The sequence below is a fragment of the Rhinatrema bivittatum genome, chromosome 3, assembly GCF_901001135.1.
Source record: "Rhinatrema bivittatum chromosome 3, aRhiBiv1.1, whole genome shotgun sequence".
NCBI lineage: Eukaryota > Metazoa > Chordata > Amphibia > Gymnophiona > Rhinatrematidae > Rhinatrema > Rhinatrema bivittatum.
The window spans coordinates 532,587,132-532,612,652 of record NC_042617.1 but is presented as its reverse complement, the minus strand read 5'-3'; the positions used below and the strand labels follow the sequence as shown (position 1 = coordinate 532,612,652).

At 45.8% G+C, this 25,521-nt stretch overlaps 1 protein-coding gene across 2 annotated transcripts in view; it reads left to right on the top strand.

The window, feature by feature from the left end:
- Nucleotides 1-14,028: 14,028 nt before the first annotated feature.
- The window catches only part of CGREF1 (cell growth regulator with EF-hand domain 1), a 52,014-nt gene continuing 40,521 nt past the window's right edge, over nt 14,029-25,521 (top strand). The window contains exon 1 of one of the 2 annotated variants that reach the window (XM_029596316.1): nt 14,029-14,194. The gene's annotated coding sequence lies outside the window, so the exon portion shown is untranslated. Of the gene's footprint in view, nt 14,411-25,521 lie in introns of both variants that reach the window. The other variant, XM_029596315.1, reaches the window with a different exon arrangement.

Sequence of the window (25,521 nt, the reverse complement as noted above, 5' to 3'; positions counted from 1 at the left end):
GAGTGTGTGTGTGCATGTCTTTGAGTCTGAATGAGAGGAGGGAGTGTGTGTGTGTGTGTGCATGTCTTTGAGTCCGAATGAGAGAGAGAGGGAGTGTGGGTGCATGTCTTTGTGTCTGAATGAGAGAGAGAGTGTGTGCATGTCTTTGTGTCTGAATGAGAGATAGAGAGAGGGAGTGTGTGTGTGCATGTCTTTGAGTCTGAATGAGAGAGAGGGAGTGTGTGTGTGTGTGCGCATGTCTTTGAGTCCGAATGAGAGAGAGAGAGGGAGTGTGGGTGCATGTCTTTGTGTCTGAATGAGAGAGAGGGAGTGTATGTGTGTGTGTCTGTGTCTGAATGAGAGGGAGAGTGTGTGTGTGTGTGTGTGTGTGTGTGTGTCTTTGTGTCTGAATGAGAGAGAGGGAGTGTGTGTCTGTGTCTGTGTCTGAATGAGAGAGAGGGAGTGTGTGTGTGTGTGTGTGTGTCTGTGTCTGAATTAGAGAGAGAGAGAGAGTGTATATGTGCATGTCTTTGTGTCTGAATGAGAGAGTGTATGTGTGTATGTCTTTGTGTCTGAATGAGAGAGAGAGAGAGAGGGTGTGTGTGTGTGCATGTCTTTGTGTCTGAATGAGAGAGAGAGAGAGGGAGTGTGTGTGTGTGCATGTCTTTGAGTCTGAATGAGAGAGAGGGAGTGTGTATGTGTGTTCATGTCTTTGAGTCTGAATGAGAAAGACGGAGTGTGTGTGTGTGTCTGAATGAGAGAGAGGGAGTTTGTGTCTGTGTCTGAATGAGAGAGAGAGAGTGTATATGTGCATGTCTTTGTGTCTGAATGAGAGAGTGTATGTGTGCATGTCTTTGTGTCTGAATGAGAGAGAGAGAGGGAGTGTGTGTGTGTGCATGTCTTTGAGTCTGAATGAGAGAGAGGGAGTGTGTATGTGTGTGCATGTCTTTGAGTCTGAATGAGAAAGACGGAGTGTGTGTGTGTGTGTCTGAATGAGAGAGAGGGAGTTTGTGTCTGTGTCTGAATGAGAGAGAGAGAGTGTATATGTGCATGTCTTTGTGTCTGAATGAGAGAGTGTATGTGTGCATGTCTTTGTGTCTGAATGAGAGAGAGAGAGGGTGTGTGTGCATGTCTTTGTGTCTGAATGAGAGAGATAGAGAGAAGGGTTTGTGTGTGTGCATGTCTTTGAGTCTGAATGCGAGAGAGGGAGTGTGTGTGTGTGTGTGCATGTCTTTGAGTCTGAATGAGAGAGAGGGAGTGTGTGTGTGTGCATGTCTTTGTGACTGAATGAGAGAGAGAGAGAGGGAGTATGTGTGTGTGTGCATGTCTTTGAGTCTGAATGAGAGAGAGGGAGTGTGTGTGTGTGCATGTCTTTGTGACTGAATGAGAGAGAGAGAGAGGGAGTGTGTGTGTGTGTGCATGTCTTTGTCTGAATGAGAGAGCGGGAGAGTGTGTGTGTGTGCATGTCTTTGAGTCTGAATGAGAGGGAGAGTGTGTGTGTGTGTGTGTGTTTGTGTGTGTGTGTGCATGTCTTTGTGACTGAATGAGAAAGAGAGAGAGGGAGTGTGCGTGTGCATGCCTTTGAGTCTGGGAGGGAGAGAGAGTTTGCCTTTTTTGGGGGGAGGCAGCACCTCCCCCCACCCCCCACTCCCTTGCTCGAGAAAGGTATGGCAACTCTCTGCTACTGTGAATTCTGATTTTGTGGCTCTTGAAGTTTGAAAGTTGGCCACCTCTGCCCTATACCCTTACGCAGGCAGAAGGAGAGGTGCGTACCCTCTGCTGTCTTGCCCAACACTACCAAAATCATGCTGGTTTAGCACCAGCTCACACTTTCACCATACATGGATTAAAGCATGAAATGTTAATCCAGCAACATTTTGACAGCTACGGGCAAGGCTGCAAGAGGTTAAGTACTTCTCCTGCCAGAGAGTAAGGACAGAGGAAACTTGGTGAGGTTGAGGGAGTCCAGGTGGCCTTGTTGCAGTCAGCCCGAGTTTAGATTGTGAATTTCAGAAAGATAGGTGGCTGAAGTAGAGGGGAGCTAGTGTTGAATTTGGATTTAATTGCTCGCTTTTCCAAACTCAGGCTCAAAGTGAGTTCCATGTCAAGTACAGTATGTGGGTCTCTCCCCAGAGGGCATACAATCTAAGGGGGTCATTTACTATGCTATGATATTTTATCGCAGGAGGGGACAAATTTCATGGCAGGAAAAGGACATTCTCTCGGTATGTTTTTCCTACCATGAAAAAAATATTGCAGCAGTTTCCCCACAAATGTTTTTCATGAAAAAACTCAGCGAGAGAAAATATTGCGAGAAAACGGGAAAAATGCTTGATAATCTTTGCACAAGGCCCACATCATCTTAAAGGACCACCAATGGCCCCAAATAACCCCCACCATGTAAAATCTCCATCCAGGGTAGAGCATAGACCCCCTGCCAACCCCCAACTGATGCCTATAGAGTCAGCCCCGCAGGAGCAAAAATAATAATAAATAAATTAAAGTCACTGGTGCCACTTCACTCCCCTTCCCAAACCTTCCCCTTTCAAAAGCAAGTTACCTCTGGTTTAAAACCACCTCCCCAGAAGGCATCCGACCCACCCTTCCTCTTCAGCTCACCCTCCAGCTCTTCCCCTTCCTTCAAATAAGTCCCTGGTATTCTAGTAGTCACCCCATCCTAGCCGACCCTCTGAACCCTGGTAGTCTAGTGAGGTTCCTGATGTCTAGTAGGGCCTAGAGAGCCACCTAGCCTCCGAGTTGGTCACCGCCATTAACTAAAATAGCGCTGGCTGGCCTTTGCCCCTATCATGTAGGGGGAGGGGGGGAAATGCTTTAGGGCCACAACAGGCCCTTTACATTTCATGCAGGGAGCATCAGAACATGCATTAATATCCCAATGCTCCCACTGAAAAGTTAGCTACAACTCCTGACAAAAATGCATTATTTTTGTGCAAGCCAAGTTATTTGATTTGAATGAAATTAGGTATGGATGAACTGCTTTGCATGCATTTGAACATTTTTTGCATGCAAAGAAGCTCTTTTCAACACGGGGCAGTTTTTTGGCCAAAATATCACGTGATATCGCTAATATTGCTGTGATAGGGGTATATTGTACAATAAACAGCATTTTTTGTGCAAAAATTGCTGTTTTCCCTTATTGAAGGTTAGCAAATATACCTCTTAAGTTTGTACCCAAACGAATGGAATATCAAGTGACTTCTCCAACTTCACAAGGAGTATCAGTAGGAGACGCAAGATTTGAACACTGGCTTCCCTGGTTTTTAGTCCACTATTCTAACCATCAGGTTAGTCAAAAGGTTAGTGCGCACACCACACTCTCCTCCAGGCCAAAAAAAAAAAAAAATCAGTTGCTAAATAATGGAAAACATTGTGCAAACATAACTAAACTACTGCCTCACATCTAGTGTCAGTTATATACCTTACTCATAAAGTAAAAGAAATGGTCAACTGGTCATATATTTCAAGAAAGTTTCCAATATAACACACTTTGTGAATTTAACTCCTTTTCTAACAACATTTATGTAGGACTGACACTACATGTAAAATTTAGAAGCTCCTTTAAGTTGAAAGTCCACTTTTCTTTATTTCATATTTTTTATATCACAACTTATTTTGTAAACATGTATCAGTTCCTCTTTTTTAAAATTCCAAAACCAAGTCTCAATTCTTCGAAGCAATTTGGGGGTGGATTTTAAGACCTGTGCACGGGCATACATGTGCGCTCGCTACCTGGCCCGATTTTATAACTTGCGCAGGTGCGTGCCAGAGCCCACAGGCTTCCCCCGTTCCCTCCCAGGCTGCTCCGAAATCCCACCCCACGCCTTCCCCTAACCTTTCACCCCCCTAGCCCTACTCTAACCCCCCCTCCAAATTCTTGTCCAGCCTTTTGCGCCTGCCTGGAGGCAGGCTCAGTTTGCACGCACCGGCAGCCTGCTGGCAGCAATCCTCCAACACAGTGGCAAATAGCCGCTGTGTCTGACGCCTCTGGCCCCGCCCCACCCCCAGACCGCCCCTTTTTGCAAGCCCTGGGACTTACGCGCGTCCCGGGGCTTTACGCGCGTCGCCAGGCCTTTTGAAAATAGGCCCGGCGCGCGTAACCTTTTGAAAATCCGGCCCTTTATCTCTTTCAAGTGAGCTTCACACAGAAACTGTACTTATCTTGTCATTAAAAGTCCAATCCAATCCCGACACGATATCATGTTTCGATCGTCCATCTGCCTCAGGGGCTATCTCATTCCGAACGCTCACATCTCTTTCAAACTTGAAACGGGACGAACCGCATATGGACGATCGAAACATGATATCGTGTTGGCTCTCAACCTCTTCTAATCCTATGGTTTTCACTCTCTCAGACCTCTATTCTCTAGCTGTCTTCCCTCTCCCACCCTGGTCTCTAGCTGTGTGTTTCCCTCTCCAAGTTCTACTTTGCAGTTTTCTCTCACTCTCTCTGCAGCAGTCTGTGTCTCTGAGGCTTCCTATCCCTAAGGTTTCAGCTGGAGAAAAACAAAAAAACCCTGCGAAATAAGCCCAGTTCCTGGCAGTAGGAGGAAAGGGGGCTGCAGTTGGGGACTCCCAGGAGAGAAAAAGCTTATTGGGGGTGAGGAGGAGTGTTCATGCAGGAAGGAGAAACCTAAAAGAAGGGCTACAGTTTCTCATATTCTTTCCTTTCTAATGACTTCAGCTTATAGAAAGGGGAACTTAACTCCTGGGAAGCTGGGAGTAGTGCAAAGCTTGTGAAGAAAATTTCCCAGCTCCTGGGTCTTGGCAGTAGTGCAGACAAAGCCAGTTAAATGACTTTAAAAGATTACATAAGCTTAAAACACACAAAAAAAAAAATAAATAAAGAAAACCATGATGAAAAACTACCTGGTGCAGCTGTTCTCTCTTTTATACATGGTTGTTGTGAAGCAGTTTTGAAAAGCTGAAGGTTCTTTTCAGATTGTGTAATTGTCAGGATCTGGCCTGCTCAGCTGAGTGCTGGGTACACATTTTTTTTTTCAAGTTGGTGGTGCAGTTGCAGTGCTGTATACATAGAAACATAGAAATGACGGCAGAAGAAGACCAAATGGCCCATCCAGTCTGCCCAGCAAGCTTCACATGTTTTTCTCATACTTATCTGTTTCTCTTAGATCTTTGGTTCTATTTCCCTTCCACCCCCACCACAACGCTCTTGGAGAAGACAAAGCCAACTTGCACAGAAAGGTCGTACATCAAGTTACCAAGAAGAGGAGGCACAATCAACCAACATGAAATGGTGGCACTGTTACTGGAACCGGTTTACCACCAGCACAGTTTAGGGATCTTAGTCCCTGGGAATTTTATCCCAGTACCAGCAGAATGCCACCAGACAATTAAAAAAAAAAAATGAGACAAGTGTGCGTACCTTTATTCTGTATAATCATGTACACAAAAATCAAAATAGCTTCCCAGAGTTCAAAAAAGAAACCTTTTAGCCCTTTCTCACCAGGTCCTATTTGTATGGCAGCAGCTATCATGTAGCTAGCCAGTCTAACATTTTATCTCTCCCAGTCCTGACTCCTGGATGTTGCTTTATTTTATGCTTCACAGCTTTCTCTCCTTCAGGAGTCACAGTTTTGTTCCATTTTGACATCAATTTCACACCCTGTTATAACTGTCTGTATTATAATTATTGATTTCTTCCATGCTTTCTACTGCTGTATATGATACGACCTGAAGTTTTTTTATGGGTATTATTTTTTTGTTATAAACACTTATTTTTTTCCCATGGACAAGATGAAGGCCAATACATTAGGCTAGGCTGGATACCTTGCAACTGTGTTTATATTGTTGTATGTGGTTCATTATTTTTGACCTAGCAAGGTCTCAATTATTTCTGACCTGTATTCCTGAAAGAAAATAAGATACATTACAGTTACATCCTTCTGATAAGACTGTCCAATCCGCCGCTAGCTGTCATGCTTTCATTTACTTTTTGCTCAAGGTTACAGGCCTTTAATACAGTTTTCTAAATCTTTGTTTTTCTTGCAGCCATGCAGAAACTCACTCTTTGCAGAGGATTCTGGGAGTTTCAGGACTTCCTAACAGAGAATTTTGGAAGTTTAAGGAGTGTTCCATGCTATAGCAGACTTTGCTATATTCCCAAACCCAGTTTTGAGAGATAGCAAGTTTCCTTGCACGAGTAGCCGGCTAATTTGGGTACATTTCCTAGCTAAGGAAGAAGCAATGATATTTTTGCAGGCGGTCATGCTTGTACAGCTTTCAGTTTGGAGAGATCCTCAGCAAGAGTAGTGCAGTTGAGAACAAATGGGCAGACTTGGCGGCTAAATGGTCCTTACATGCTGACATCTAACATGTTAGTATATTAGCAATCCATGCTGGAACTGAGACTGCTGCATGTCTTTTGATTTACTTCCTGAACTTGAGTATTTCAGTCACAGCGTCCCTTTGCTCTGGCTTTGGTATGATTTGGAACACAATTGTTTTTTTCCGCTAGAAATGATGCTAACCTATCACTTCTCCGTACAGCTTACATCCTCTGAGATCTGAATATGCTGTTTTAATTTAACTTTTCCAGTGGCTGGCACTTTACCAGAAGAACTGTATACTATGACTTGTACGCTGACTTTTAGAAAGCAACTGAAGACATTTTGTTCGGGCAGGCATTCGAGCTTAGTATGTAGTATGGTTCTATAGTGCTTACTTGAGTAACTTTTGTGATCTCTTGTTTAACACAGCCATAGTATTTTTGATTTTATAATCTCTCTGGTGTATGTACCATTTTATATTTCATAGCAGTGAAAGCTATGTGGTTTTTGTGTTTCCTTCTTTGTCATTTTTATGTGTTTATTTTTTAATGTACCCTGCTTTAAACTTTGTATATCGATGGGTAACAGATTTTTTTGAATAAATAGTGCCAAGATTTGTAGCCTATCTTGTATGGCTAAAAGCAATTTCAAGGAGAATTATATTCAATGGAAAGAGCAAATACAATAATAAAACATAAATGTGATAAACACTAAAATATTTTAAAGTACATCAAATCCCCTCCTAAAAACCAAAATGAAAATGCATCACCCCCTGTACTTAGTGTATTGCCCATTTCAAATTATCCTCCCTTGACTATAACAAAATATCCAAACCAGAAAATGATTGCCATCAAGCATTATTACTCATAAAGACACTTTTTAAAAATAAGGAACAATCCTGAAAGCCACCTACGTAAAAAGCATGTTTTCAATTGAACCTAAAAAAGGCAAGTAGGAAGAAATGCAATACCCCTAAATAAATATTCTGATGGGGTGAACGTAGCCCAGAGAAACACTAGTAACTAGTTTGAAGGATAACTTGTTGTAAAACTGGTGTAAGATAATTGCATGTCTCACTAATTGCTTAACACTGAAAGAGGTAAGCAGAGGGAGAAGGAGTGACCTAGTGGTTAGAGCAGTAGGCTGTGAACTAAGGAATCCAGGCTCCAAATCTCACTTTCCCCACTGTCACTCCTTGTGACCTTGAGCAAGTCTCATTGCCTTAGGTACCCATTTAGATTGTAAGCTCACTGGGGCAGGGATTTATTGTACATTAATACTAAAATGCTGAAAGCCATCTTGTACATTATTTGGGAAGGCGCGTAAAAGAGCCATAATTAGTTACTATAGTACAGTCAGTCACTCCAGCTGACTAGCTGCTGGCACTTACAGAGTTAATTAGTTACTGTCTGTGAATGATAGGGAGAAAACTATCCTTAATCGAATCAATCTTTGTGATTAACAGAGAAAGACCAACCAAAAGCAAAGCAGCTCTGTCTATTGAACCTGATGGAAGGACAGAGAGAGAAAACAGGATTCTTTGCCAGTCTTTCAGGCTGATGCGATATTGGCGCATGTAAAACGGGTGCTCTCCTAACATACATACATCTCTCCCGGCTACCCAATTTAATATTTAAATGAGCTGCCATGATGAAAAGGAGGCGCTAGGGAAAACTGTGCGTCCCTAGTGCCTCCTCGGCTTTGGGCGCCCAGGAGCAGAGGCTGTCAGCGCCTTACTCCTTTATTCGGTTCCTCTGACTTAATATCGCCACGATATTAAGTTGGAGAAACTACAGAAAAGCAGTATTTTCTAGGGATGTGGATCGTTTTTCTAATGAATTGAAACATCATATGATATTTCTAAATTCATTAATATATCAGGTAAAAAAAAGAAACGATCAGTTTTCCCCCCGAATTTTCGGAAAAGTCGTTTTTTGGGTTAGTGCACGCTAACAAAAAAACGCTTATTTTTGTTATTTTTTGTTACTTTTTGCTATTTTTGTTAATGCGCATGTTGTGTCCGTCGGTGCCCGACGCCCTCTCTCCGCCCTCCTTACCTCTCTGGCGCCTCCCTCTCCGTCCGCGGGAAGACTGGCTACCGCAGCATTCTCCTGCCACTTGTCCTCGGGCGTTCCCGGACCGGCTCAACACTGCAACCGCCATGTTTCCTGGAGGCCTAGGGGCGTGCTCGCGGCCCCGATTGAAGTACCGGCATTGGCGCGAACCTCGGGGGCGTCCCCCGAAGATGACATCACCCGCGATGGATATTTAAGGTCTCACACATCGAATTAGCAAGGGTTGGGTTTTGCTACCTAAGCTACTCTGCCTCCTCAGACTTACCAGAGGTACCCACTCCTCGGGGGCCTCGCTTTCTCCTTGTTTTTTCAGGTGGCAGTCTGGAACCGGTACTCGCTCCTCGAGGGCCCTCATCCCAGACTTACTCATATACTCTTCTGCCTGGAAGTCTTCACCACCAACTATCTCAGCTACATCAGTGAGTTACCATCGTTCTCTCTGAGCTTTCCCTGGTCGAGGCCCTATACTTTCCAGCTCCTGGGCTTCATTGGGACATTGTGTGAGTGTTACATCTGCATACCCTGCCTACTCACTATATCTCAGTCTTTTTTCAGCTCAGTCTCCAGGGATCACTGTTCCAGTATCTGAGGGACTACAGCCCAGCCGGGCTTGCCAGCTCACTACTGCCATCTCTGGTGGTTCAGTATACTGTCTAATAAAGAACTAGTGTGTGTTTGTCTTCTACCTCTGAGCCTGACCGGTGGTCCCTCTCGGGGTCATTCACCGGGGGGGGCATGGTCATCTGCCACTGGTCCAAGGATCCACCCTCAACTATCTGATTGCTCCTCCCATCAGGCATCAGATCAATAACAGCGCACTAACATGAGTTAGCGCACGCTAACCCGAAAAACGATTTTTCACTAAAAAAAACTGGGGATCTGCAGGAAAACGAGATTTTCCCGTGGCCAGATGATCCCAAAAGCGGGAACGATCGGGCACCCGATTCACATCCCTAGTATTTTATGCTTTTCTGTTAACTTTAATGGCTCCTCAAGAAATAATGCCTACTCCGGGGCAGGCTTTAATTTTTGAGAGTAAAAATGTGCACATTAGGTGCACTTTTTTTTTTTTGCATAAGTGGGTAATAGCTAATAGCCTCATCAACATGAATTTACATGTGAAGAGCGCTATTAGCTATGTGCTGGTTTGGACGCGCTAATCCCTTATTCTATAAGCGGTTTTTGTTACGTTATTTTATTGAAATTTGGGGGGGAGACGCAGGGGGTGGGGGGCGGCATCGGCATGTGGTCTCCGCCCCTAGGGGTAGGAGTCAGGGCTGCGATTGGGGGCAGGGCGGGTGGTGTCGGCACGACCAGGGGGAGGCGGCAGATAGTGCCTAGGGTGCCTAATCCCCTTGCACCGGCCCTGTTGAAAAGGCATTCCAGGCATTCACCACCCTCTCCATGAAGAAATATTTCCTGACGTTGGTTCTGAGTCGTCCTCCCTGGCATTTCATTTCATGACCCCTAGTTCTATTGATTTCTTTCCAATGGAAAAGGTTTGTCGATTTTGCATCATTAAAACCTTTCAGGTATCTGAAGGTCTGTATCATATCTTCCCTGCACCTCCTCTCTTCCAGAGCATACATATTCAGATCCTTCAGCCTCTCCTCATAAGTCTTCCAATGCTATCACCCCAAGGTTCCTCTCCCAGTCTGTTTTGTCAGTTTTTGTATACCATCATTCGGTGTAGCCATCACAACAGTTTAACAAATTCAAGTACAAATAAAAGAAAGCGTAATAAAAATAAAGAACAATTACGTTCAAGATAAAAATTAAAATATAATTACATCACCACCCATCCCATAAAGCTCTTTTGGATTGCCAGACCCCAGATGCATGAGTCTGCACTTCTTGGCATTGAATCCCAGCTGCCAAATCTTCAACCACTCTTTAAGCTTTCTTAAATCACTTTTCATTCTCTCTACTCCTTCAGGCGTGTCCACTCTATCGCAAACAGACAAGCTTTACCTCACAAAGATATTGACCAGAACCAGTCCCAAAACCGAACCCATAAGAACAAAAGAACATAAGAAATTGCCATGCAGGGTCAGATCAAGGGTCCATCAAGCCCAGCATCCTGTTTCCAACAGAGGCCAAACCAGGCCACAAGAACCTGGCAAATACCCAAACACCAAGATGATCCCATGCTACTGATGCAATTCATAGCAGTGGCTATTGTTGCGCTTCCCGGCTGCATCCTCTCCGCGACCGGGCCTGCGCAGCTTTCTCTCCCGTCCACGAGCTCTCCTCCTCCTCCTCCGCAGCCAGTTCACTGCGTCCCCGGCTTCCCCGCTCTCACTCTCCCGCCCAGGCTTCATGGTGGGGCTCAGCATCCTCCATGGCGTTGGCCCTGGCCCTGGGTGCGCGTGTGCAGACCGCCCAGCCTCTTAAAGGGCCAGGGTGGATCTCAGCTCCGCGACACACCGATTGACGGCAGGACTTAAGGAAGTGGTCAGACACCACTTCCTTGCCTTGGTAATCGGGTCGTACACTCCAGTGTCTCTAGTTTGCCTGTTCCAGCGTCTCCTGTTCCAGAATCTCCTGTTCCAGCGTCTTCTGTTCCTTCGTTTCTCCATCCCTAGTAGTACCATACAGACAGTTCTCACGGTACTGATCTTTGCTTGCTTCTGACTATTCCTAATTGCTGCCCAGACCTGACCTCTGCCTGTCCACTGACGACTACTGATCGCTGCCTGGAACCGACCTTTGCCTGTCCACTTACTACTCTTGATCGTTGCCTGGAACTTGACCTCTGCCGGACCTGACTACTCCCGGATTGACTACAGGAACTGACCCTTCTGGACTGATACTTTGGCCTTGATCCTCGCTATCCACTTGGACACTCTCTTCTGGCCTCCTGCGACCTCTGGACATTCCTGCTTGAACATTGACGTGCACCCTTGTTCGTGGTGGGCACTCCCCTGCACTTCCTCTCTAGGAGACCCTGCGAGGCCCATCTAAAACCAAGCGGCCTGGGTAACTAAGGGTTCAACCTGAGGGAATCCCGGGTTGCTATTAGAGATGTGCATCGTTTTTTGTGTTTGTGTCGTTCTTCGTTTTTCTGCCACCATGGAAAATGTCGGTTTTTTTCGGTTTGGGTCTTTTTTTTCGCAAAAAATCGATTTTTAGTTAGTGCGCGCTAACTCCCCATTAGTGTGCGCTAACTCCTGTTAGTGCACATTAACAAAAACCGTTAGATTTTGTTACTTTTTGTTAGTTTTTGTTAGCGCGCACTAACGGGAGTTAGCGCGCACTGACTCACGTTAGTGCGCACTAATCGGAAAAACGAATTTTTGCGAAAAAATTGGAAAATCCTGATTTTTTTCGGGCTCCCTGAAACATGCAAATTGGACAATTTCATTGCAATTTTCCAATTCGGCAAAAATGAATGCACATCTCTAGTTGCTATTGGCAAAGCTCCAGCTAGTGGATAATACTTTAAAATCGTCGGCTCAGTGTGCTGCAGCAGTCAAAAAAGCAAACAGAATGTTAGGAATTATTAGGCAGGGAATGGTTAATAAAATGGAAAATGTCATAATGCTTCTGTATCGCTCCATGGTGAGACTGAACCTTGAATACTGTGTACAATTCTGGTAGCCGCATCCAGGGCCGCCATCAGGAATTTTGAGGCCCCATACAGCCAAAATGTCTGGGCCACAAGCTTACCCTTTGCGCTCCGGGGACTCCGCGGCTCCTCGGCCTCCAGCTAGCAAGCAGACAGCGACGGCCCGCGCGCTTTGCCGGCGCATACTGTCTGACGCGGCGGTGACGTCACAGCCGCGTCAGACAGTGAACGCTGGCAGGACAGAGCGCGCGGACGAGTCTCTGTCTGCGGTGCTCTGTAAATCAATGCTATGCGTGTCTAAAAGACACGCATAGCATTGATTCTCTCCCTTCTCTGGGGCCCGCACCCAGGGCCGGCTCCAGGTTTCAGTAGGCCCCTGGGCGACAGACTGTCGGAGAGAGCCTCAGTGGGCCTCTTTGCCATGAACTAATACATCCCCCAAGCGCACCTGCCGCCTGGCGGCTGCGGCGGGCCCCCATATGTGGCAGTAGATCCTGGGGCCCCATACTGCAGGCCCAAGAATACTGCCCTGATGGCGGCCCTGGCCGCATCTCAAAAAAGATATAGTTGCGATGGAGAAGGTACAGAGAAGGGCAACCAAGATGATAAAGGGGATGGAACAGCTCCCCCATGAGGAAAGGCTGAAGAGGTTAGGGCTGTTCAGCTTGGAGAAGACGGCTGAGGGGGATATGATAGAGGTCTTTAAGATCATGAGAGGTCTTGAACGAGTAGATGTGACTCAGTTATTTACACTTTCGAATAATAGAAGGAATAGGAGGCATTCCATGAAGTTAGCAAGTAGCACATTTGAGACTAATCGGAGAAAATTCGGAATTTGTTGTCAGAGGATGTGGTTAGTGCAGTTAGTGTAGCTGGGTTCAAAAAAGGTTTGGATAAGTTCTTGGAGGAGAAGTCCATTATCGGCTATTAATCAAGTTTACTTAGGGAATAGCCACTGCTATTAATTGCATCAGTAGCATGGGATCTTCTTAGTGTTTGGGTAATTGCCAGGTTCTTGTGGCCTGGTTTGGCCTCTGTTGGAAACACGAAGCTGGGCTTGATGGACCCTTGGTCTGACCCAGCATGGCAATTTCTTATGTTCTTATGTAATGGTAATTACGTTTATTCATGGCTTTCTGAGGTGCCATTATAAATTCCATACAAGTTCCAAGTGTTTTTTGTTTTGTTTTGTTTTTTGCAGTTTTCTGGTTGGTACCACAGCAGTGCATGTAAATATAATATATATGTTGTAAGTGATATTTTGCCTCAGACACTGTACTTGTGAATGTTCTTTTTCATGTAAAATTTGAAACAAGTGCATAATTAAATTTTGTGTGGCTATCTAAGGTGTGGGGGAGTGTGTGTGGGGGGGGGGAGGGGGTGCAAGGCTGTAAGGTTTCCCTTGTCCATGGGATCTGTGGAGGAATGGATGGGTGTCAGTTTTTAAAAAATATAGATTGCTGGAAGGAGCTGGGGTTTATTGGACAGGCCTGGGACAGAGACTGAATGAATTGCGTGGGGGTGGGGGAGGCGAGGTAGCATATAATTGCACAAGGCAGCAGCAAAGCTAGCACCGGCCCTGCCGCCCACCCTATTGGAGAAAGGGCACCAGAATATGTTAAATTCCACCACCAGGCCAGAAACATTCTGTAGCCAAAGACAATATACCGAACGTCATCAGAACCCTGTAATTGCCCTTGGTAGGTCTCTTCTGTATATTGCACATTTTCCCTTTTACCTTCTAGAGCCTGAGTCATCAAGGTCTTGTCCGACAGACACAGACTGCAGAAAAAGCTTTAGTGTATCGGAGGCCCCGAATGTATCACTTTGGCAATACGTGCACACACTGTCAAGCAATAAAGTTGCTTTGAATCTTAAAAAAAAAAAAAAAAAAAAGCCCGAAAGTGGCAGCCAAGACAGAAGCTTCCCCCGCTGGCCGGCAATGTGTGGGAGACGTGTCGGCGAGCCACGTGGCCGCGGGTGTTGACAAGGCCGCGAAGTCTCCCGGTCTTTGACGTAACTGTACACGTGTATGTCTGCCCGCCCGCAATCCGATACACTAACGTGAACCGAGGGCTGGCTCTGTGCAGAGAGGCCACACGGTTGGCGCGAGAGCTGGAGGCAGGCGCGGGAGGTGCCCAAAGAGAGAGGGGGGGGAAGGCTCTAGTCTAGGATCATGTACTGCAGTCGGGTGCAAGAACAGGCGGAGGAGGGAGGCAGAAGGAGAGAAGGGAAATGCTGTGCGGGAGCTTGCTTTTGGAAAGGTGATGTATTCTGCAGTCTGACGAAGGGAAAAGGCTTTTGATAAATTGCCCCTGAGGGATTCCGGCCTGGCAGAGCAGTATACTTGAATTATATCTGCAGCATTCAGTCTGGCTGTTTCTCCACCAGCATCCCTGCACTGCTGACAGGACAAAGGGCGACAGAAAGGCACCGACTCACCCTGTTCTCTTCAGATCTTCGCAGTGTATAGGGGAAGGGTAAGTTTTGCTAGCATTGCAAGGAATGATGATTAACATATCATACTGGTCAGATCCGAAGGTAGAAACTCTCCTGGCAAAGTAAAAGAACGGCAGGAGCAGCTATTGCAGGAAGCAGCATACAAAATTCATACTTCTTGTTAGTGGCAGCCTGGACTAATTGACAGCTTAGCAGCTCAATTGCATGGTATTCAGCGATATATCATAGATCACTGAAATAGCAATATCACAAAGAGCATGACTTCCGGCAATGTTAAATTACATTGTATCGCAGCAACTATGTAACAAAAACAGCATTGCACCTTTGTAATTAATCTGTCTTGTTGCTAACGTAGACATGCACTGTGTGTGTGTGTGTGTATAAAATGTAATATGATATCACTGTCACCCTGTTGTGCTATATAACAAAAATGCATAAGGTATAGGCATGTTGGATATTTTCTGAATGCAAGCATGCCTGTGTATAGGTGCATTTTTACATGTGTGTGTACTATATGTGTTTTTGCTATATATGTCTTCAGTATCTTCACAGAAATGAAAAGTTCAATTTTTCATTATTGTGCTGTTTCTGAAGTTCAAAAGAAAGCAGCCCGCTGCTCTTGAACATTTAGGCTCATACATCTAAAGACAAAAAAAAAAAAAGACCTAGAAAACCTTTTAGGACATGATTCATCAAGGTCTTTAGCCATAGACATAGAATAGGTGAAAAGGCTTGGTGAATCAGGCCATATGTGCGTAACTTGGCCCTTGGCTTCTGTATGCTCTTGTTTTCTGTGATCTGAGGTTCACAGCATTGTGCGTCACCGGCCATTCACTCAGCAGTTTGGAATTGAGACTGCAGTGTGATGGAGCTGTCTGAGGTCTCAGGGAGTAGCAGTCCAGTGCTTAGAGCAGAGATACTAGGGTTCATATCCCACTTCTCACTCCTTGTGGCCATTGACAAGTCACTTTATCTTCGGTTGCCTCCGGTATCTACTTAGACTGTAAGCTCTTTGTAACAGGGCATTATTGTACCTGAATTCGAATAATGCTGTAAGTCAGTGGTTTTCAACCTTTTTTCTATCAAGACACACCTGAGAGATGATGCTCAGATGCGTGACACACTGAACACATGTCCATCATGGAAGTAAACATAAGCATATCTCTGGATCCACAGGAGTCCCCCCACTTTCTTACAAAGGGTGCAGAGCAGAACTAAGACATTTCCCTGTACAACTCACCATACAAAAAAAGATATTCTGATTCTGGTCTCATCATCTCAATAACAGCATCACAAACTCCCTCTACTACCAGGTGCATTATTAGATAATACAAAACCTGGAAAAAAGAAAACACTCTGTACATGTCTATCAAACCTGCCATACTGCAGCATCAGTAACTCCAAGAAATGAAACCGCAATAGCCCTACCCATGAAAAGGCAGCAGTTCACTACCAGTGCAATATAATATTGAGAAAGTACAAAAAAATGAGGCTGATACAAATCCCTACATGATAGTAAAGTACATCATCTCAGTCACACACACCAAATATAGAATAAAAGTCCACAAATTACAAAAGTGGAAACAAAAACCAAAATGGAAACCCCAAGAAGACCTTCTGCATGCAGTGCAAAACTGAAGAACTAGAAACAAATATATTTCATCCTTCACTAAGCAAACTTCAAAGAGAGAAGAAATGCATATTCTCAAAACTGACATAGTATGACTCTTGAACCCCATCACTCCTGTCCATCAACCCTCACTTCTCCCAACTATTCAATCATCCCTTCACATGCTCATATCCCTGTGCAACATTCCCGACACCCCCACCCCCACATCCTCTTCCCTGTATTCCCTCTCTCCTCTGTTCATCTCCCTGCCCTTCCCTACCCAGCATACATCTGACCACCTCTTTCCCACCCCTTCCTCCTCAGCATCCCCCTCTCTCCCCCCTCTCTCTCAACCCAGCAGCCCCAAACCTCCATCTCTGCCTCCACTTCTATCTCTCCCCCCCTGCCTAGCAGCTCCCCATTCCCTCCTGCCTCCACATCTCCCTACTTTGGAACCCCAACCTCCTTTCCCTTACCCCTTCCTTCCTCCCCATGCCTTCCTGCCCAGCACATTTCCCCTTCCCCTGGCTCCCAGCCAGCAGATAAGCCTTTATTCCAATCCAGAGTCTCCCTCCCTCTTTACTTGCAGTAGATGAGGGCAGGAAGCATTGAGGAGAGGAAGAAGCTGAGGAGATTTGTACCCTCTCCCTCATGCTCCTGCTTTCACATCCAGGCCTCATGAGATAAAGAGAGCATCAGCAGCCTCACTGCCAGGCCAGGCAGGGGAAGATAAAGTTGATGTCCTGCCGGGCCCATAAGAACAGGAGTTGGTGATATGTCAAATGTCATAATGCCTCTGTGTTGCTCCATTGTGAGGCCACACATAGAGTTCTATGTGCAGTTCTGGTCCAAACATCTCAAAAAAGATATAGTTGCGATGGAGAAGGTACAGAGAAGGGCGACCAAAATGATAAAGGGGATAGAACAGCTCCCCTATGAGGATAGGCTGAAGAGGTTAGGACTTTTCAGCCTGGAGAAGAGACGGCTGAGGGGGGATATGATAGAGATCTATAAATTCATGAGTGGAATAGAACAGGTAAATGTGAATCGGTTAGTTACTTTAAACCAATTTTCACCCTAATTTTATAGTTGTCGGAAGTGGGGGAAGGGGTCTGCAGGGGCCATGTAGGTTCTGTGCCTGTTGAAGCCTTTGGCCTGGTGCACATGTCCCTTGGTGGCAGCTGCTGCTGCTTCTGCTGCTAACCCGGTCACTCACCCAGTGCCTCGGTCTTTCTTTCTGCTCTGTGGCTGCCGGCGCCTAAATGATGGCTCCAGGAGTCAAAAGCCGCAGAGCACAAAGAGGGACCGAGGCCTTGCAAGGCCGCGATTGTTTAGGAGGGCTCAGGTGGGAAGTGACACTGATGGCTGGGAGTTGATGATGGACCATTCATGGCATCGCGGCAGTGCCAGGGGGTGGAGATTGGGAGAGAAGGATTGGGGGGGGGGGGTAGAGTGAAGGAATGTGGGGGTGTGAATAGGAGTGGGTGAGAGTATTGGGGAGAAGGGAGGAAGGGAGGTGGGGCAAGGGGAGAGAGCAAGGTTGGTGAGAGGATGGATGGAACAGAGGACGAGAGCAAGCGGGTGTGGGGTTGGGAGAGTGGAGGGGCTGAAGGAGGTGGGGAGAGAAGTTGGATCCTGGAAGGGCCTGGGAGTAGGAATAAAGAGGAGGAGGGGGCTGAGAAAAGAAGCCTGGTCATCCCTTCTCCACCTCCTCCTTTCCCTTCTGCCCCCTTCTTCTCCTTTCCCCTTCTCCCACCCCCTCCCCTTGCTCTCCTTGCCCTCCTGCCACCACTCTTTAACCTCCACAAGAAAAACAACAAAGGCTCGGTAGGCCCAACATAGCACCATAAATTATGTTGGGGCCACAAAACTTTCATTGCTTTTCTTGGGAACAGAACTCTCTTCCTGGCCCCTAGACCTCTCCTCTTTGTTTCCTGCCTCCCCTTCAGAACCCTCCTCTTTCTCTTCAGCTTCCCACCTCTATCCCCATCCTCTTTCTCTTTAAGCATCCCATCTCTCTCCCTATCCCCACTTCTTCTTGCTCTCTCCCCATCTCCCTCCTCAGCACCCTACATCTCTCCCTCATCCTCCATTTCAGCCTCTCATGTCCCTCCCCCATCTCCACTTTTCTCCCTTCAGCCACCATCCTCTCTTTTCTCCCCCCAGTCCTCACATCTGTCCATGAAACTAAGCTCTGATATTCACCCGGAGAAATGATAAGTAAATTTTTTCCATCGATTTTCTCCCATTTTGTTCATGTAAAAATAAACCCTGATAAATTCCCAGGAAAATTAAAAAAAAAAATAATCTAAAATGAAGGACCCTAATAACACATTGGGGTGGATTTTAGAATTTTGCGCGAACAAAAGTACGCTGGATTTTATAAGGTTCGCGCGTATCTTATAAAATCCAGGGTCGGCGCGCACAAGGGGGTGCACATTTGTGCAACCTGCGCGCGCCGAGCCCAGCGCACGCTGCCTGTTCCCTCCGAGGCCGCTCCAATTTCGGGAACTTTCCTTCGCCCTCCCCCCACCTTCCCCTCCCTTCCCCTACCTAACCCCCCCCTGGCCCTATCTAAACCCTCCCCCCCCCTTACATTTTTTGGCAGATTTACACCTGCTGAAAGCAGACGTAAATCTGCGTGCACCAGCGGGCTGCTGGCGCGCCATCACCCGACCCGGGGGCTGGTCCGGACGCCTTGACCACGCTCCCGGGCCGGTACCACACCCCCGGGCCCGCCCCCGAAACGCCGCGTCATGCCCCCGAAACGCCGCGTCATTTACGGAACGCCCCCGACACGCCCCTTTTACGAAGCCCCGGGACTTACGCACGTCCCAGGGCTCTGCGCGCACCGGCGGCCTATGCAAAATAGGTGCGCCGGCGTGCGAGGGCCCTGCGCGCGTAAATCCGGATGGATTTACGCACGCAAGGCATTTAAAATCCGGCCGATTGAAAGCAAATTGGAGAAAATTCTCTCTCACTCAACACACAATTCAGCTCTGGAATTAATTGCTGAACTATGTGGTTAGGGCAGTTAGCATAGCTGAATTTAAAAAAGGTTTGGACAAGTTCCTGGAGGAAAAGTCAATAAACTGTTATTAACCAAGTAGACTTAACAAATAGCCACTACTTATCACTGCCTGATAGCAGCATGGGATCTGTTTACTGTTTAGGATCCTGCCAAGTACCTGTGCCCAGGACTGGCCACTGCTGGAAACAGGATTCTGGGTTTGATGGACCCTCGGTCTGACCCAGTGTGGCAAATTCTAATGTTGTTATGTACATGCACTGTGGTTGTCTGTCAAACTATTCTACATATTCAAAACCCTTCATAATAAAATAAAAAAAAGCTACTTAAAAATAATGTACATTCATAGCACCTCATATTTTAAGATCCCAAAATGTTTTAGACTCAGGAGTCTTCCATCCTGTAAAGTTTTGAAATATTGTTTGTATCAGACTCAGTTGTAAACTCTTTACATGACAATAACCCTGCAGCACTTGAATGGGTTAAAGACTTCTGCCTGTTTTTTTGTGTTTAGAAAGTAAAAAAAAAAAAAATCTACTCTTTGGGTTTGAATTTAAAAGTCATCTCATTTTTTTTCTCTAAGTTAAAGTAATTCCATGTGATTTCCTATAATCCATATTTATATATTCTTTCGTTTTATTCTGTAATAACACACACACATACTCTTATTCTTAATAAAATAGGCATTTCATTTCATTGTGCTTCTTGATCTTTTTTTCTGTTTTCCTGATCACTGATGGTATGTTGCTTTTATATATTTTTTTAGCTTATCTTTTGATCTCATTATTTTTCCTTCACATGTTTTATTTTGTTCTCTTTTAAATTTATATTGCTTTATTTTGTTTACAATGTTTGCCTCTCCATATTTTGTTGCTTCTGCTAGTTCAGGTTTCCTCCTACATTTCTCTATCTTATTGTATTTATTTATTTCACAGTTTTTGTAAGCCGCATATAGTAACTCAATGTCATTCTAGGCAAGGAACAGCAATAACAAACATACTTTCACCTCTATTTTTTCCTTCTTTTTAAATATTTGCCTCTCTTTATCTTTCTCCATATTTTGCCTCTGCTATATCTCCCTTTTGTGCTTGCAGAGAAATGCTCTTTCATTCACCCCCATCTCTCTCTTGTGCTGTCTTTGATTTGCTTCTTGTTATTCTCTTCTCTGTTTCTCTATTTTTATGGTGTCTTTCTAGGTTTCTTCTCTCCATGTCTGTCATTCCCCTCTATTCCTATGATCTTTCCCTTTGGTTTTATTTTTCCTTTCTATCAACTCGCTCTTTCTCTACCTCCTTTCTTACTCTCTCGCACTGGGGAACAAGGCTTCAGGATTGTAGGCAGTCAAGGACTCAAGTGCATATGCCTGGTATCGATGTGGACATCACCAAGGGCTGGGTCATCCTGAGTTTAGAGTCCTATGACTGTCAGCATGGGGCAGCAGTGAGTCCTATGCTAAGAGGTCTCTGTCTTCCGGAATTCTGGGCACACAGGTTAGGGATGTGCAATTGTTTTTCCTGAATTAGGCAATGTCAACGAAATTGCCTAATTCAGAATGGTTTGGGAGAACAAAAAAAAGATTGAATTTTTTCCGAAATTTCGGAAAAAATTTATTTTTGAGTTAGTGCACACTAATGGGAGTTAGTGCGCGCTAACTCCCATTAGTGTGCGCTAACTCTGCCAGGTTAGTATGCATTATTGGGGGTTAGTACGCACTAACTCCCGATAGTGCGCACTAACCCGAAAATCGGGGCCCCTGAAAAAAAAACCCCGAACAGCGGGAAAAATGAAGTTCCTGCAGAGGGGCCCCGAAATGAAGCCCGACACAAAATTTTTACCCGAAGCACATTTCTAATACACGGGCCGATACAGTAAGGAGCGGTAGGGAGAGCTGAGTTAGTGCCGGGTGCACTCGCGGTTGCCGCACGCACCGTCCGGCTCACCTACCGCTCCATACTGTATGTAAATAGCTTGCAAATGCAAGCTGCGTCTAAGAAGCGTCCGTGAAGCATTAGGCCCGCGCACCCCATTTTACTGTATAGAGCGCTATACAGTATCCTGGGTGCGCTGGCCTAACGCTTCACGGACACGCTGGTATCTGTCATTTCAAATGTCTTTTCAAATGACATTTGAAATGACAGGTACCAGGAAGTGGACGGTTCTCCTATGCTCGGGATTGCCAGTCCTCTCTCCTCTCCTCCCGAAGCAAGCAACGAAAGTGGAAAAAACGATAAAAAACGAAAAAACAAAAAAGCGAAAAAAAAAGTAGCAAGAGAGAGAGGGGAGAGAGGACGGGCAATCCTACGCTTGGGATTGTCAGTCCTCTCTCCCCTCCTCCCGAAGCAAGGCGCGAAAAGCAGCCTTGCTTTTCGGGAGGAGGGAAGAGAGGACTGGCAGTGAAAAGCAACAAAGCGACTTACTTTTTTTGCAGCCTCCCTCCGGAGACAGACATCGGCGACGAGGGACCACGGCTCCCCTTCCCTGCCTCCAGCTGCCCGCGAAGATAGACGCATTGCATGGGCGAAAGCGGCCCCTGTGCGTGCAATTGGCCACTCAAGACGTGACATCACATGCCATGACGCCAAACGTTGTGACGTCACGCCTTGAGCGGCCCAATTGCACGCACAGGGGCCGCTTTCGCCCGTGCGATGCGTCTATCTTCGCGGGCAGCTGGAGGCAGGGGAGGGGAGCCGTGGTCCCTCGTCGCCGATGTCTGTCTCCGGAGGGAGGCTGCAAAAAAAGTAAGTCGCTTCGTTGCTTTTCACTGCCAGTCCTCTCTTCCCTCCTCCCGAAAAGCAAGGCTGCTTTTCGCGCCTTGCTTCGGGAGGAGGGGAGAGAGGACTGACAATCCCAATTTTGCAGCCCCCCAATAAGAGGGGGGCTGCAAAAAAAGTAAGTCGCTTCGTTGCTTTTCACTTCCAGTCCTCTCTCCCCTCCTCCCGAAAAGCAAGGCTGCTTTTTGCGCCTTGCTTCGGGAGGAGGGAAGAGAGGACTGGCAATCCCAAGCATAGGATTGCTACTTTTTTTTCCGCTTTTTTTTTTTTTCCGCTTTTTTCCGCTTTCGTTGCTTCGGGAGGAGGGGAGAGGACTGGGGCTGCCCCAGAGACCAGCACCCATGGACGCGGCCAGGGCAGGTGAGCGGGGGCTGGGGGAAAGTTTGCCGCCTACCCTTACCCCTGCCTCTAACACAGGGGTAAGGGTAGGTGGTAAGCTAACAGGTTAAACGCGCGGCAAAACAGCAGGGTAAAAAAGCGATAGTCGGGGCGCGTGTTACTGTATGGGAGGGAATAGCTAATTCGATCGTTTACATGTAATATACATGCCGCGGGCGGAAGGGGTTACCCAGTGATTTAAGGACGCGGTAAGAGTAGGTTAAAGGGGATTGTGTATCGCAGGAAGGGCTAACGTGGCCGAAAAGTGGGTAGAAAGCGGATTAGGAGCAGGGTAACCGCGGCCGCACTTTACTGTATTGACCTGACAGTTGGGTACAGGGATGACTGGTCGAGAGTATATCCCTGTACCTACTCTCGACCAGTCATCCCTGTACCCACCCGTAGCAAGAAGAAGTCAGAGAGGTTCTGAAGTCAGAAGCCATGAAACAAGAGGCTTTCTTATCATCAGGAGCCAGAAACTGTCCCCAAAGTCTATGGAGCCAGCAAAGTTTCCTCTGTGATGGTTAACCTTATATCGTCCTTATTAGGGCATCACCCTTCTCTGCTCCAATCCCTGTCCTGTGGGAGCATGTCTAATCCTCCTTCCTGACTGCTTATATACTGGCCCGAGGTGGCATCTTTTTTTTTTTTTAATTTTGCAGCTCCTTGCCTGATGATGTCTAATGCCATTAGGTCACCAAATCCTGGTTATCCAACACAGTGCTGGGATTCCAGGTATCTCTTATATCATTTTCCAGTATATCAAATTAGGTAGATCTGGCACCACCCAGGTATGGAATATGGATTTCTTAGCTAAAAGTAAAACTTTCCAAATCCACAGTTGTTTGTATTTCTGTCCCAATGCTACCTCACTCAGGTGGTCAAAAAGAAGGGCATGAGTTTGAACAGGTAACTGTATCTTGGTCACTCGGAAAATATAGGCGATAGCTGCGTGCCAAAAGCTCTGGACTTTAGGGCAACCCCAAAACTTGTGACCCAGTGGGCCTGGTGAGAGAGTACATTTCTCGCATATAGGTGAAGGGGTGAGATTGAGGTGGTGCGCTCGAATCTGGGAGTAGTAGTAGCGCATGAGAAATTTATATTGGGTTTCACGAAGGTCCTGACCTCTCACAATAATTGGAATACGCTTAAAACAAAGAGCAAATTGCACTACTGTCATATCTAGGGGGAACTCACCCTGCCACTGCAGTAAAAACCCCATAAAATTTAGGGTAGGCTTCAGCTGTAGCAGAAGCTTATAGTTGTAAGAAATAGAGGGTTGGGAGGGGTCTTCCATATCTAGTATGTCAGAGAGAGATTCTCGCTGAACACTGTTCCAGTCTTGGACCTGGGGGGCTCGGATATAGCTCTGGATTTTTAAGTAAGCAAACATATGCATTTCAGGTATGTCAAATTCCTCAAGGAGGGCAGAAAAGGTCTTAAAGCTCCCTTCCTCAGAGAAGAATTGTCCCACCCATTTGAGCCCACATGAGGTCCAATGAGAAAAGTTGCTCCTAGCGAGCCCAGGGGTGAAGTTGGGGTTACCACACACAGGAAGAAATTAGGATTCTGTGCAATCTAACCTGAGGGCCTTGCACAAATATTGCCACACGTGGAGGAGAGGAAGATGTAGCAGGCTCTTTTTTTAAAACAGTTGGGGCCAGCCGTGGAGTCACATGTAAAAAACAGCGAAGGGTGAGACTGGGGTGAGACTGTTCAAAAACCGTAGGTGTGAAAAATGACGCTTCCAGCATCCAGTCCGCGACATGGCGCAAACTATATGCTAGATTATATAACTTCAAGTCTGCGAGTTCTAGTCCACCACAGTCTTTCGACCATTGTAAGACCGACCACGATAGCCGAGGACGCTTACCCTTCCAGATACAGCGACGCCTTAAGCGATCAACACTTAAATAAGTCATTTTTAAGTAGTTTCCTGAAACATTTGGTACATGCTGTTAATCTAAATTGTTTGGGTAAGGTGTTTCAAAAATATTAGGCCTATAATGGAAACATTTTATTCACTGGTTTCATTGGAATGTGCCCCTTTAAAAGGGGGAACTGTAAGTAACCTGGATTGTGATGCGTGCAATTCATTAGGATTATACATTTAAAGCAAGGTGCTAATCCAGGGTAAATTGATATTTTGAGCAATTTGTGTATTAACATGGCTGTTTTATATTTGAATCACCATGGAATGAGAAGCCAATGGAGATTATACAGAATCGGAGTAATATTGTCTAATACATCAGCCTCTTAACACACAAGTGGCAGTATTTTGAGCAATTTGCAGGGGCTTTAGTGTGGATGTCAGAACTCCAGGATACAAGGAGTTGCAGTAATCAAAGCCAATAAACAACAAAGCTTGCTGCATGGTACAAAATTCTTTCCTTTGCAGAAGCAGTTTTAATTTCTAATAAAGACTGCCTAACTTAACATTAGCAGCAAGATAAATTAGTACATTGATAGGTCAAGGAAATACAAATCAAATATTACCAAAATGAGGACTATCCAATGTAACTGCTGTGGAGCCTGTATTCTCAGGGAAAGCATCTGGAAACTTAGAGCTTGCCCAATTTGTGCACAACTCTCTACATTGAAAAAGGAGCTGACTGAGGTTAAAGCTCAATTGGCTTCAATTACAAGTATTAAACCCACATTGCATTACTCAGAAATTAATTCCCCAATATCACAGAAAAACCAAGAGTCAAGAAAAGGAGATTCATTAGGCTCAGGTAGGCCCCACAGTCACCCATTCTTGACAGATGGGCAGCCAACAGGTACACCCCCCCACTCAAACAGGTCATTAAGAAATTCTTTAAAATCCAGGATTACAGTGGGCTCTGGTAGAATTAGACCTGTGATAAGGAGACACACAATGTACCAGATGCAAAAAGAACAAAAAGCCTTCTCTATATTAAAAACTAATGAAGTTCTTGAGAAAAACATTGACGTGTTACCAGAAATGAGAAAAAAAACACAATGCATGCAGAATTTCAAGTTCCATAACCAAAAGAAAAATCTAATTCAGATAGATAACTCTGTCAACAGTGGCACAACCGCAAAAGGAATGAGTGAAGTGAATAACAAATCTCAACCAAAGTCTCATAAGGAGTCCAGGAAAAGCAATAACCTTAAAGAGAGTACCTGGAAGGCTATGACCACAAATGCTCATAGTTTGGGAAATAAAATCCCAGATCTACAGGCCCTAATGACAGAGGCAGAATTGGACATTGTTGCTATCACAGAGACATGGTTCACAGAATCTCATGAATGGGATACAACAATACCAGGCTATAACTTGTTAAGGAAGGACAGAGTGGATAGAAAAGGGGGAGGTGTGGC